This window comes from Zingiber officinale, chromosome 2B (genome assembly GCF_018446385.1).
Source record: "Zingiber officinale cultivar Zhangliang chromosome 2B, Zo_v1.1, whole genome shotgun sequence".
Lineage (NCBI taxonomy): Eukaryota > Viridiplantae > Streptophyta > Magnoliopsida > Zingiberales > Zingiberaceae > Zingiber > Zingiber officinale.
In genome coordinates this window covers 138,490,032-138,503,395 of record NC_055989.1, presented here as the reverse complement: position 1 = coordinate 138,503,395, position 13,364 = coordinate 138,490,032, and the positions used below count along the sequence as shown (strand labels likewise).

General features: G+C 39.3%; 1 pseudogene; it reads left to right on the top strand.

The window, feature by feature from the left end:
• Positions 1 to 788: 788 nt before the first annotated feature.
• Positions 789 to 2,353, top strand: LOC122048763 (annotated as a pseudogene).
• Positions 2,354 to 13,364: the final 11,011 nt, after the last annotated feature.

The following is a 13,364-nucleotide window of genomic DNA, read 5'->3' as shown; positions in this document are numbered from 1 at the left end:
AAGTGAGTCTACGCCTCCTTCTGGTTTCGTCGCCCTCATCGCTCACTACCTGTTCGACGAATTTGCTCATCGATTATTAGCGCAGATGCCCGAGATTGAAGGCGTTGGCTTTGCTGGACAACCTAATGGTGGAGGACGACCTTCGAATCCCGGAGCTGGTGCGGCGGTGGAAGGATCTGGAGCATCTGGAGATGGAGACCAAGCCCTCCTCGTTCCTGGAGGCAGTCGTCGAGATCGGCCGTAACTGCCCGCGGTTCGTCGGGTTGAAGGTGCGCGGGCTAATCGGGCGCGAGGATGCCAAGGCCCTGGCGCAGTGCCTGCCGGAACTGAAGCACTTGGAGTTGAGAAAGTCCTACTTGACCAAGGACGAGCTGTTGGTGGTCATCGGCGGCTGCCGGAAGCTGGAAACGTTGACCGTAAAGGATTGCCTCGGATTCCAGGCGGACGACGAGATTCTGAAGCTGGTGTCGCGCATCGAGTGGTTCGAGCACGAGGGGTCGATGCTCGTATATTCTTACACCTGTTCGAACATTGGCAGTAGGTCCACTTTACAGGTCTCTTTCTTTTTATCTACTTTAGATCCGTAATTCGTAGCCAAGGGGTTTGATGAGATTCATACTGTGAACTATAGAATTATCGAGGGTCACAGTTGGAACTGCACTTGAGTTTCTTTCTGTTCCCTCAGTCCCTAAACACGACCCTGTCTTCGCTTTCTCTTTATCTTGCAGTGTGTTTAGAGAAGGAGAAAGAGAGAGAGGATAAGTGAAGTGAAGTGAAGGGAGGAGGTCATGGGAGCTACGCCGGACACCTCTTTACTCTCTCCCCGGTTATGTGCACCGATCAGCAGGAGGTCATCCACTTCGACTTCGCTTTCTTGTGATATCACGACTATCTTGTTCTTGCGATTACCAGGGGATGATATAATGGATGATCAATTAATGTCAAATAAAGCACGCATTTAATGGCGTTTAATTGGTTTTGAAGGACATCTATTGCAAATGCTCTTTTCGTGAAAACCTCTTCTTTTTTTTTTCCTGAAACTTGTTTCTTCTTCTCGCTTCAAATCTTTATGGTTCTTGATGGTTTCTTGAGATTATCCTGTCGTTTTGCCTTTCTTTCTTTAATTTCAATGACAAAGAGAATAGCTAGTCTGATGACTTGGTATCGTTCTTAGCATCTTTAGAATTGTGACATCGCTGCGTTTCCTCTATAAAGAAATGCCGTTTTGTTTTGTGTAGGATATTCTCGGACGTTGCTGGGGATGTAACTATTTATGTGGATGGCCAATCGTTCCTATTGCACAAGGTATACATTCTTAAACTTGCTCTGCAGACATATCTTGATATTGTTTTTCATAACTTCCTTTTCAATTTTTGCATATTGTTGTCCAAGTTCCCTATGGTTTCACGAAGTGGAAAAATCTGGAAAATGGTAGTTGAATCCAGGGAGCCAGACCTTTCCAGATTAGAGCTTCATGAGGTACCTGGGGGAGCTGAAGCATTTGAACTCGCCGCTAAGTTCTGTTACGGGACTAACTTCGAGATCACGGCGAGTAATGTTGCCCAACTTCGTTGCATTGCCGAGTATCTGGAAATGACTGAACAATATCAAGAACGCAATCTAATCGTCAGAGCAGAGGCGCTCTTAAACGAGGTTGTGTTTTAAAGCCTTGAAAAGTCACTGGAAGTTTTATCTTCATCTAATGGTTTGTCTCCCATAGTCGACGAGGTCGGTATAGTGAATCGATGCATAGATGCAATCGCGATCAACGCTAGCAAGGAGCAATTGGTTTCTGGTTTAGCTCACTTAGAATGTGATAGCAGATCAGGAAAATTAATGATGCATTGTCAGGACTGGTGGGTGGAAGACCTTTCTGTGCTAAAAATTGATCTTTATCGATGAGTTATCGCTGCAATGAGGAGAGCTGGTGACTACGTATATTCTTGATGTTTATTTGTTCCCATTCTATAACCTCTGCTGGTTCTTAGGCAGTATTTTGTTACTTTCTCCTACAAACATGATGTCTTGAGTTTGTGAGTCAGTGATTATATGCAGCCTTAGCATTTCTTTATCTATGATCATATTTTTTCTCAGGTTTGTTGATAAGTCTGTGCATATGTTTGATCAACGTAACCTAACTTATGGTGGTGTTGGTGCACCAGTACACAAACTTGATGGTCACAAGGTTGCTGTTCTCTATGTTCAGGCATGCTATATTACTATATTATTAGCATTGGAATACTTTTGTTAACTGCTGCTATAACTTACTGTCCTTTTGACTTTATTCCAGTGGTTTCTTGACAAAGCATCAAGTTTTAGAAGAGCTGCTGAGGATGGCTTCCTCAATATATGAGATTATGAAGATATTTGTTTATCTATAATGAAGGTTTTGGAAAGTCATTTTCCCATATATTTTTTTGAAGCGAGTCTTTAAAGACAATAGAGGACCACACTCGTCTTCTGTCCATGTGATGATGTCATTCATGCTCAACACTAAAGGCATTTTTTTTTGGTGAAATAAGCATCACTGCAATCTTCCATCGCCTCTATTGTCGGGGTTGTTAATTTTAATATAATTAACCTTTATCATGTTAATCGTGATGTGTTTGTCTTAATTATTTGGGCTTAACTATATGGATCTTATCTTTCCATTGAGCTATATGCAATATTTTATCACTAGGAATATTGAAATTAATTGATATTAGCTCTGAGTGTACAACCTATATTAACTTTTTTTTGATTTTTCAAGTTAAATTATTTATATCCTATCAAAAAAAATTATGAGGAGATAAATAAACAAATTTTACATTCCAACTTTTGCCAAAATCTATACTAACAATTTTATTTCCACAAATGGAATTAGGGCAGTATATTTCACTATATGCCCACATCAGGCTACATCAAAAGTTCATAAGTACTTGTTTGTGTTCTTGATTCAATGGGGGTTTTAATGCATTAGTGAATACAGTTTTTTTCCATTAGATATTATCCTTTCTGATACTTTGGCTTTCATATGCCTTCTCTACACCTGTCAACATCCACACTTCCAATCAAAACTTGACACTCTTAATTTGATAGCATGTAAACGTTTACAAAAAGCATTAGATGTTTTGTTTCACAAGAGTGAAAATTAGTTGCTTCTACTTAATATGTACATGGTTTATGCATATGGCTTAGGTGAAAAGGAGAAAAGAACCCACACAAATTGGGACGAATTTAGCTCTGACATAGCATGTACAGTAGCTTAGGGATGACCTTAAGCAATTCACACAACATAAAACACATGAATTAAACAACCCATATTAATTGACCTACATCCCATTAAAGAAAATTTATATGTTGACTTAAGCAATCCTTATGCAACCATTAATGAGTGTAGCATTCTCTCATTTCATAAGCTTATATGGTTGCTTTATTTGCCTAAAATAAGTTACAAACCAGATGCTATGCTTTTGTTACAAACCAGATACTAGTTGGAGACTAAATGATTGCATAAGAAGAAAGGAATTAGAGATTAGGAGCTGCAGTGAGTAGAGTGGTTGGATAAGCTATCTTAAATGGTAACCTTAGGATTAAAGTATTGATTACATTTTTTTAACCTGCTCAACTTCCTCTAAATATCTAACACATTGATACTCAAATTTAACCTAACCTATTAAGATAAATGGGTAATCAAACCTAAAGGGTACCCATTACCATATTTAGCTATACCAATGAATTTCAAGTTCAACTAGAAGTAAGAGTGAGTGTCAATATGCCTGTGGGTACCTCAAGAATAGGGAACTCTTTGTTTTTATGATTTAACCCCTCTTCATTATTTTACTCACCTCTTTTGTTTTCACCTATATTCATGTTTTTCATTAATCAGATAGAGACCCCTAACTACATTATTTAGGCTACAAGCTCGACCTCTACCACATGGCTATAGGGAGGAAATGATCATGTTGATCCCTAATCTTATCCCTAGCCGATCATTAAACATTAAATGTGTGGGAATTTACTAGAATCTACTCCTACATGAAGCAAATGAATAAAAACTACAAGTAAAGTTTACCTACCCTGTTATGACTTCAGAAGAACATGCTGAATTTTCCATGTATGCTGGCCTTTAATATAGAGGGCTACAAGAGGATTATATCTTAGGTCAAGACACTCCAAATCCATCATAAACCAAAGGGAAAATAATTTCTACTTACTAGAGGATTGAATGGACCCAAAAGGAAGCTCTAACTTGCTGTTTTGGGTGCTGAACTAAGGAGGCAGCTGCCTTCTTGCCGCATTCCTTGCTGCTGTGGTTGGTAGCAGAAATCACAGAAAATAGGGGGCTTAGTGCAGGATATTCAGGATACCAAGATGGCATCAGAGGTAGTACAATAAATAGTATATCTCTTCATCAGAGGTAGCTTTGTTCTTCTATGCTTCACTAGATTTGTTGTGTAGGCATATTTCTTTGTTCAACCATTATCATGCCTAGTAAGTTGTTGTATGATGCTGTCGGTTCTTATCAATCTGTACACTTGAATTAGAAGGAGCAAATTATCTATGTTATATTCTAAGCAGCATATACTAAGTGTCATATATGAAAGTTTTAGATTCTATGTTATATTCGTTATCTTGCACAGCAGCCTTTAAAAACTCAGTATTCTATTTTATTTGATACATGTACACATTTGTTTTAGTTATTTGACATATGGTGGATTTATGTGTTTTTACAGTTTACAAATCTCAAGTACTCCAGAGTTGAAATTGATGAAGTGCGGTTCGAGTGGGCTGAATGCATGCTAGATTACATTTGAAGTGCGGTTCTACCTTGATGTGTTAAAAGAATGTTCTACCTTGATTTTGATATCTATTAGCTAGCTTTTGATGTAAAAAGAATGTTTGGGTATTTTATGGATATTGTTGTAAGAAGATTATTTATATAATTTGTAAATATTTGTGTATTTTATGGATATTATTGAATGAAGAATATTTGTATAATTTGTGAATCTTTGTGTATTTTTTTTTATTATTGTCGGTTTTTCATTGTTTCAGAAATCAAATTTGTGCTGTTAAAAAATATACATATTACATCGGTTTTCCACTGCTGCAAAACCGGTGTTATTAACAAATATTACATCGGTCATTTACCGCTACCAAAACTGATGTTATTAACATACAATATTACATCGGTTTTACACCGTTGATGAAACGATGTCGTTAAGTGATACTACACCGGTTAATAACCGATTCGAAGACCGGTGTCGTTAAGTGATACTACACCGGTTTTAACCCGATGTCTAAAATGACAGACTTTTAACATCGGCTTCATAGACATCGGTCGAAAATGAAATAGACACCGGTGGAAAACCGATGTCTATGAAGGTTTTTGTTGTAGTGTGTTCATAATTCAAAATCCCTAGATAGATATGCATGATCCCTAGCTTAGGGTAAAACCAAAATCTACATCTCACAAAGATTATAAGGTGACTTGTATATATTTTAATACACATTAAATACAAGTGAGATGTTAGGATGATGAACAAAACTCAAGATGTTGATTTAGTACATCTAGTTGAGTTTTGACTTCATCAAAACACATAGTTAATGTGTGCTTCAATCATTGGGAAAGCTAATGTACAAGTCATGCGCATTGAGCCCAAAGAACATGGTTGGAAATTGATTTTGAAAATCATTTTAAATATACTTTGAAAAATCTTGGTGAAGGCTATCTTTTGATAGTAATCATCATTGAAAAGTTAGACACAAACTTGGAAGAAACATTGAAGTTTTTACAAGTTTTCAAGTTTGTGTCAATCTTTGAAAATAAGATGTATTTTCTTATAAAACTATTTTTTCCTTGATAGTATTTACCCTAAATAATGTCTACAACAATTTTCATGATTTTTAGAATTTGATAGAATTTTTAGCGCATTTTTGAATTTCGTTGAAGTTGAATTTCAAGAAATTAGAGCTCCAATCGATCATTCGATCGATTGGAGGGCCCCAATCAATCAACCAATCGATTGGGATGTGTTTTCCGTGAGCAGTAGCTCATGGAATTGATCTGCCGATCAATCCATTCACGCTTGGATCGATCGGGCAATCGATTTAGAGGCAGGTTCTGCGAACAGAACCTCTCTGAATCGATCAGTGGATCGATTGAACCAATGTCAATCGATTGAGCCCCAACCCAATCGATTGAAAAGGCTGATTTTAGCTGGGAAAGTCTGATTTCAACACTTTAAGCCATTTTTAGCCTCTTTAACCACTCCTAACCCCTTGAAATACATTTGTATACATTTAGGGGGAGTTTTCATGATGAAAATAAGGAGAAATGATTAAGGAACACTAGGTTAACGTTTAGGGTGAGGTTAGTTTCAATTTTTGAATCGTTTAAACCTCAAAACTTCTAATTTTGGATTTCCTAAAGGTTTAGGGATTACAAGTCATTGTTGGTGTAATGACAGAAGTTTGAAGTATGTTTTTAGGGGGAGCTACTCTTTAAAAACATGAAAATATTTTTTCCAAAATCATTGAAGGTGGTAAATCCTTTGGTTTGTAAAATGCTCGAGGTTAAGCATTGGAGAACAATGAAAGATTGGATATCTTCATTGTAGAAAAGTGTTGGTGCGGGAAGCATCCGACGATCGAACCTTAGTTTTAATAATGGTAAAGGGATTCAAAGTTAAGTTTAATTGTTATCTAATGTGTATGACTGAGTATTTCAGGAAAGTCCTAGCTACGGTTAGGCAAGGGAAAACCCTAGGGGGTGGTAACCCTAGGTCATAGGGGGTGGTAACCCTATGCGGAAAGTCTTTGTAAAATACTGGAAAATGGTAGAAAATAATAAGGGAATTTTTCGAAATTTTTCGGGAATTTTTCGGAGCTCGTATGGATGAGTTGATGGGGATAAAAAAAAATGGGGTCCGGGAAAGCCTGTTTGAGTTACCCCATTGAAGCGAGGAAAAAGTTGGATTTTCTTTTCTTTTTCTTTTATTCCTTTTTCCTCTGTTTCCTCCCGTGCCTGTGCCCTAACCTCCTCGTCGCGAGCCGTTTCCCTAAGCCACCATTTCTTCTCCTCTTTCCTTTTTCTCTCGACGCCGATCCCACCTCTTCCCCTTCCTCTCGGCGCCGACCACCTATTCCTCTTCTCCCCGAGCCCGATCGGCTTCCTCTCCTACACGAACAAAGCCTCGGCAAAAAGGGAGAAATCGAGCGTTCTCCCTTCTTCCCTTGGTGCTGCAGCCGACGCTGATTCACTGCCCAAGTGCCAACGACGCTCGAGCCCCGCCGACCGAGCCCTTCGCCCGATCGCCTTCAGCCACTTTCTCTGGATTGTCTCCCTTGCGTGAGTGATCTTCGGCCGGAAGAGGGAAAAACCCAAGCCGCTCTTCTACCCGTGCCCTAGCCCAGGATCGTCGGAGTGGAGGGTGTTCCCGACTCGGAGGGTAAGTTGCTTCGACCAATTCTTCTTCTTTTGCTTCTCTCCGAGCCGTGCCCTATTCACTGCTTTCTGCCACCAGGTTCTGTTGCTCCACCGCCGGCGCATCCGTGCCCTAACACTGTCGCCGGATCCTTGACCACCTCCTACCATTTCAAGCGCCAACCTCTAGTGCTGAGCCCTCTCCTCAATTCGTTGAAGCAGTGCCCTGATGTCAAGGCAGTCCAGCGCTGCTAGAGGTGGCTTTGGGCAGCAATAGACACACCGGTGATTTCCAGCCGTGGGTTACACTCTGATCATGAGGCATCAGTGACTATCATCAGATTTGGTGAGTATTAAGGTTGAAGTTATTGCTAGGATTAAAATGGTGGATTTGTTGTGAAGAGGGTTGATTAAGTTATTGGAGGAGTTATGTGAGTTGGATTCATGATATGTTGAATATTAAGTAAGTGGATTGATTCTTATGGGGTAATTGATTCATGATGGAAATCTTATTGATTTGGATGATGTAGAAGGTCACATGATCATTTATAAGATCAAGGGTTCATGGATGATTTGATTAGGGTTTTCTCTAATTAAGTTAAGTTGAGATTTAGCTAATTGTTGCATATGTAATTAGCTAAATTATAATCATGTGATTTGCAGGACGTTGATTTAGGACGAGCACTTCGACATAGAGATTGATTAGCTCGATCTACATTTAAGGCGGGTACCTCTTGACTTATCTTTTATGATATTGTTAATTGGATATGCATAGTATTTTATAGCTACAAGCAATGATCATGTTTACCCTTGGTATGTCACAGTTTGATACCCATAGCATGTTCTGTTTTATCGCTTGTTATGTATCCAGGTTTATACCTCGTGATTATTGCATGAGTACCTTAATTCCTAGAGTAAGTGACATACCATGCTTTACTGAGTTTAGGACTAGACTCTGGATTTTTATTATCTGACATGTGTATCTATATTTTTATAACATACCTGATCTGTGTACCTAGACCTTTTGCTTTGATCCATGTACATCGTTGGTACATCTTTTTATGGAGGTGGATATGTTCAGGACCTAGGTTGTTATACCATAGAGGACTTGTATACCCTAGATCTGTGGATTTGACTTACTTGTACTATGGTACACATTTTTATATATATATGTGGATTTGGTTTAGGATATTGTCATGCTTAGTTTCATGCACCATTCGCATGATTTGCATGCTGCGTGATAGGCTGCTCCATTATTGTAGAGCATATCACCAGTTTCATCACTGCTCGGTGCTCCGGTGGTCCACTCATGGGTAGCATGACGCAGCATGGTAGCACGCCAGTTTTGCTCTGTTGGGTGCTCCGTTGGTCCGCTCATGGGTAGTGTGATGCAGCGTGGTAGCACGTCAGGGATCCCTCCCCGTGATGGTGTACCGGGAGATGTGAGCATTGCGCTCCCCCATTTATGATTTGGGGTAGGAGTATGTGTGTACTCCGACAGCATCCCGTCCACTCGGCCACTCATCTGGAGTAGTGATGTCAGAGCGTACGGTTGTCATATCCCTACCCACTCAGTCTCACCATTGTGTGCGAGATAACTGACTAGTGTCAGGGGTGACCATGCCACTGGCATCATATGCATTTATTGCATTTATTTGCTTGTGTTTGCTGCACTTATATGCTGTATTTTGGTGGATGCATTTGTTTGACATGCATACAGGAGGCATATTGTGTATCTGGTTTGACGACCCTTTTGTTCTGGATAGGAGTTCCTGGTGAGTACAACTTCCTCAGTTACCTTTCAGTTTTGCATATTTCCTATATATGATTAGGAAGCTGTATTCCATGTTTATTGTTGTTAGATATATCTTACTTGGCATGTCTATTGGTATTCGCTGAGTTGTTGAACTCACCCCCGTGGACACTATCTTTTTTTCAAGTACCAGGTTGGTTATGATGTCACTTGGAGTATCCTGTCTGCTGGTCCCCACGTCACCTCAGAAGATCTATCAGTTTTATTTATGTTTTGTTTGTTTTATGTGTCAGTGTGTTTAGTTTATGCTCCAGTTTTGTTTCTAGAGTTTTGAAGTTGTTATGTGGTATTTTGTATTATTGTTGGTTGTGTAAGCCTAGCCGGCTAGCAGTTTTGTGTTTGGTTTATATTTGGTTTCTGTCATTTTCCGTTGTGTTTTGGTTTTGGTACAGCCGAGTGGGCTGCTTTATATATAACTGTGTGGTTGTGTTTTTATTGTATCAGCCGAGTAGGCTGTATCATATAACTGCGTGGTTGTGTGTATATTCCAGCCGCTTGTGGCTGATGTATATTGTGCATGTAGAAATGATTCAGATTGTCAGCCATACAGGGGAGGTACTGCCGAAATTTCTTCGGACAGGGACTCCCCCGGGGCGTGACAATTTAGTGGTATCAGAGCTGGTATACGATACTTGCTATGTGTTCTGGATTTTTGAGATTTATCTGATACCAATTTATTTGGTATCAGAGATCGGCTTACGAGTCTTATTTTCCTTATGTTTCGGATTTCGTGTTTTGGTCTTCTCGATGTGACTTTTCGAGTTTTGGGACCTGGCAGCAGCAAGACATCTCCAAGCTATAGGAGGTATGTGGGTATACTATTATCCTACTATTTTGTTAGTGTATGCATTGTTGACTGTGATAGTTATGACATGTAATAGCACTTTGTATCTGGTATCTATCTGATGTTGTAGCCATATTACATGTGATGGGTTAGCCACTGATGATGATCGACCATAATAGAGATTAAGGGTTACAGTTTCTGGTGATTTTTCATATCATACACCAGTAGTTTTTAGCTTCTAGTACTACTAGTAGGAGATGGAGGCACATACCTACCTCTGCTATTATTAGCTGTGTAGTGGGTAGTATCTACCTATTTATGTTGACCTAGCCAGTAGTATATCATCTTATCTTAGTTAATTTCATTAGTAAATATTGGTTTACTCTTGTTAGATCGGTCAGTAGGAGTCTGATTTACACTTGTTGATTTGGGTAGTCGTATATTGATATATCTTAGTTGCTTGTGGAGGATTAAAGTATTCTTGATTAGTTAGTAGATGACTGATTGAGTTTTGTTGGTTTGATCAGTAGAGGACAACCATACTCTATTTTTAGAGGTTCGAATCTTTTGATTATTTGTGCTTAGTGAGGTATCTAGAGTACATTTGAGTACATGACTCGTACTGACGTGGAAAAGACTGAATTAGCCGTATACCATTGTCGGCTTGGTCAGTCTATTGAGGATCGATGTATCCTATTCCATGTGGACTTTAATTTTAGACTGTATGTACCTAGTTGGATTGTCTATGATTGTGTTTTCCTGTATGATCTTTATGTTTGATTTTATTTAGTTATACCCCTAAACCATGAGAGTAGGTAGCATAGGTTTTGTGTGGTAGATTGGATTAAATATGCTGATTATACATACCTGTGTAGTTTATACACTTGATTATTATGTGTTGTAGGAGTTCTATGATAGACGGTCAAAATTGCATGTAGTGTGTGTATATTTGTCCAAATGATGATTATTGTGGGTTTCTAGTAGATTATACCCGAGTGGTCTGATTGGTTTATTGGAGGTATTTTGTCGATTAAATCTATGTTGTGAAATGTGCACATGTGTTTGAGTGTTGTATTGGAGGTATCTTATCGAATTAATCTGAGTTGTAATATGTGCAGATGTATTCGGTGTAATATTTGAGGTATCTTGTTCATTATATTTGTTTTGTGTGTACACTCGTGTCGATTATGATTTGTTGGAAGTATTATGTTGAATATACTCTTGACATAGGTGTATATATGTCATGTGAGTGTTGTTTGAGGTGTATTGTCGATTATACCTATATTTATATGTGCACATGGGTTTGGTATGCATTGTTGGAGGTATCACGAATGGTTTATATCTTTGTTGTGAGTATGTTTGGTGTGTACTAATTGGAGGATTATGTCGATCATACATATGTTGTGTGTGCACGTGTGCCAGGTGTATGGTTGGTAGCATCATGATGATTCTACCTATGTTGAATGTAGAATGTTGAGTGTCTACATTATGTTATTGGTTGTATTACCCTGTCAACTAATTCTCCTATTAGTGGGTGACCGACCCACTAGGATGATGATAGAGTTGACTATGGATTTGATTTGCTTACTGGGTTGTTATACCTTAGGCTATCCACAGTGATCTGTGGTAGAGAGATCCCGTGCAGTCTCTAGCTGGATAGTTAGGTGCCTTGGGCACTTATGTATTGTTTGTGGTGGAGCGTTGCTCCCACACATGTTATGGATTATTTGTGGTGGAGCGTTGCTCCCACATATTGCGGATTGCTTGTAGCGGAGCATTGCTCCCATATTTATTGTAGATACATATTTCGGATTATTTATGGTGGAGCGTTGCTCCCACATGTGGAGGATTTCTTGTGGTAGAGCGTTGCTCCCACATATGTGGTATTTCGTGTGATGGAGTGTTGCTCTCACATTGGAGGATCTATTCTATGGTGATTTATATCATTGGTGATCAGATCTGTTTATTGTCGAGGATCTTATGGTTAGGAATGTCGGTGATACGAACATTATGTGTCTTGGTTTTACCATTAGGGCTTGCGGTGCCCTAGATGTTATCATGGACTCGATGATTTGGGTATCCCTAGGATGTTTGGATCGGTTTCCATTGTCTTTGTTGACAATGTTGTGATCTATTATGGATCCAAGGTGAGTCTTGTACACCATCTTTGCATAGTTCTAGAGATGTTTCGCCGGAAACGTCTATATGTGAAGATCAGTAGTACGTATTTTGATTTTCTTCTGTGAGATGATTGAGACACATGGTCACCAGTAGGGGTATACCGTGGATCCACAGGAGATAGAGGTTGTCATCAGTTGGGAGTTACCATAGTCTATACATGAGACTCACAACTCCTTTTGCCGAGCTAGTGATTACCGGAGGCTCATTGGGGGTTTTTTTTCCACGCGTTGCTATGCCAATGATATTGGGTTTTTCGGGCCGCGAAAATCGCATTTTCGCATCGCGGAAACCCCGAAAGCCCCAGCCATCGAATCCGTGCAAAGAAAAATCTTTCGAAAAATACGAGTACGAGTTTCTAAACTTCGATCTACAGTAGATCTACAAAGGGGAAACCTTTTATACCTTCGATGTGTGCCCTTTTCGTATCCCGCTCGTCCAAAGAGATGCCAGATCTCTAGTTGTCAAGATAGACAACTCTCTATGTGTATCCACACGAACACACTAGATGGAAAAGATCAAACAAAGGTGTGCTAGCACCAAGGATGTTCTTCCAAGAAGGAGGAGAGGGAGAGGAGGAGAGAGCTCAAGGAGGAAGAAGAAGTGAATTTCCTTGAATGAGGAAAAATCAATTCCCTTCACTATGTGTGGCCGACCACAATTGTAACTCCTCTACAATTAATGTGGCCGACCACATTAAAAGGAAAGGAGGCTTGTAACCTCCATGATGTGGCACACACTTAAGTAACCATGATGATGTGGAGCATCATCATTGGTCCACATCTTGCCAACTCACCAATGAGGTGGCATAAAGTCAAGTCAAACTTGACTCTTCATCTTCCTCTCAAGTCAAGTCAAACTTGACTTAATCTCTCTCATGGTTGATCTAATCCAACCATTTAATTCAAGCCAATTTAATATAATGAATCTAATTCATTTAATTAAATTGATTCAATGAGTCATAATCTAAATTAGACTCATTGAACACATGAATTAACTTGAGTCCAACTCAATTAGCCTAATTAGGATTACTCTTAATCCAATTTGATTCATCAAATGAATCTAATCCTCTTGGTTCATCATATGAACCTAATCTCCATCTAATTATCCTTAGTGTGTGACCCTATAGGTTCTTGTAACGTTGGAAATGCCCCTAAACCCATTTAGGAGCATAAATAATGAGC